At 47.3% G+C, this 1,703-nt stretch overlaps 1 protein-coding gene across 4 annotated transcripts in view; it reads left to right on the top strand.

The window, feature by feature from the left end:
- Positions 1–689: 689 nt before the first annotated feature.
- The window catches only part of LOC143288918 (monocarboxylate transporter 5-like), a 26,462-nt gene continuing 25,448 nt past the window's right edge, over positions 690–1,703 (top strand). For all 4 annotated transcript variants that reach the window (XM_076597591.1, XM_076597589.1, XM_076597593.1 and 1 more), the window contains exon 1: positions 690–1,388. The gene's annotated coding sequence lies outside the window, so the exon portion shown is untranslated. The remainder of the gene's footprint in view (positions 1,389–1,703) is intronic.

Genomic DNA, 1,703 nt, shown 5'->3' with positions numbered 1-1,703 from the left:
CGGCCGATATTTTCTCCCCCTCCACTAGACCTTGAGTGGTGGTGGTCTGGACGATAATCATTCGGATGAGACGATAAACCGCCGCTCGGAGGTCCCGTGTGCAGCATGTACCTAGCGCACGTAAAAGAGCCCACGGCAACAAAAGGGTTCTTCCCATGGCAAAATTCTGTAAAAAAAAAAAAAAAAAAAAAAAAAAATCCACTTCGATAGGAAAAACAAATAAAACTGACTGCTCGCAGGAAAAAAAAAAAAGAAAAAAAAAAGGGTGGCGCTGTGGTATAGCGACGCACTCTCTATGGGGAGAGCAGCCCGAATTTCACACAGAGAAATCTGTTATGACAAAAAAAGAAGAAAAAAAAAAAAAAAAAAAGAGAGAAAAAAAAGAGAAGAAATACAAGTACAAGTACACACACACTCTCTCTCTCACACACACACACACACTCTCTCTCTCTCTCTCTCTCTCTCTCTCTCTCTCTCTCTCTATCACACACACACACACACACACACACACACACACACACACACACGGCTCTCGCTCTGGACAATCAGCCAACACACACACACACGCGACACACAGAGGTGATGTGGCAGGGTCAGATGTGGAGTAGACCGTGAAGACGAAGCAAGAGACAATTCATGCAGCAGCACGGCAACACTGAAACGGTGCCTCAATGAAAATCCAGTTCCAGAACTCGCCAAACAAAAAGTAGGGGTCAAAGGTGAAGGCTGGCAACGAGGTCACTGCATGGAATCGGCGTGAAGCCTGCCACTGCAAGCCGGCGCTAGACTTTACGCGTGTGTGGCACGAACCTATAAATAGATATGTCCGTGGTGTGTGGAAGCATGCTTCCCGGCGACCGTATTGACGAACTATGGATTGTTGTTGACGTCAGTGTGAGCCGCGCCTTATTCAACAGGTAGTTGCTGAGAGGTCAGGAGCTGTGAAGCATGATCAGCTTACGTAGTAGAGAACTCGTTCTGTTCGCAGCTGACTGCCGTCAGTGAAGTTCCGCTATGCGTTGGACTGACAGCCTGGGGTCAAGACCTTGAGTACACTGGATTTCACTTTAAAAAAAAGAAGAAAAAAAGGGAGGGGTGGGTGTCATGCTGTGTGGTTGTCTCCACTTCGACAGCAGGTTTTGTTACTGTTCGTGCTTCAGTTGTAGGACTTCGATGAATCAAACAGCGAACCGCTGTGGTTCAGTCGTTTTGGCTCTGCCATTCAGTGACGCTGTTACACGGATTTCCGCGCTGTGTGCTTCGGTGGTGAGGTTGACGTAAGATAGCCTCAGTCTGCCCTTCAGTAATTAACTGCACGTGGATTTCCCCTCTGCCGGACGTGAGATCGACGGGCCGGTCACTGGCACTGCCCGCTGACTCTGACTGAGGTGAGTAACAACACTGACACACTGCACTGACATACACACACGTGCGCGCGCACGGCACGCGCGCCACAGGTGCCACACTGACACACACACACACACACACACACACATACACAAGCTGGTTTGCTAGTAATGCTATGTTCGGCTGCACAAAGTGAACACACCAGGACACACACACACACACACACATATATATATATATATAATAAATAGAGAGAGATACTGATATATATATATATATATATATATATATATAGAGAGAGAGAGAGAGAGAGAGAGAGAGAGAGAGAGATTCATACACACACTGGCAGTTTTTTG

This window comes from Babylonia areolata, chromosome 13 (assembly GCF_041734735.1).
Source record: "Babylonia areolata isolate BAREFJ2019XMU chromosome 13, ASM4173473v1, whole genome shotgun sequence".
In the NCBI taxonomy this organism is placed as follows: domain Eukaryota; kingdom Metazoa; phylum Mollusca; class Gastropoda; order Neogastropoda; family Buccinidae; genus Babylonia; species Babylonia areolata.
The sequence above is the reverse complement of the archived record's forward strand: the minus strand, read 5'-3'. Positions and strand labels throughout refer to the sequence as shown.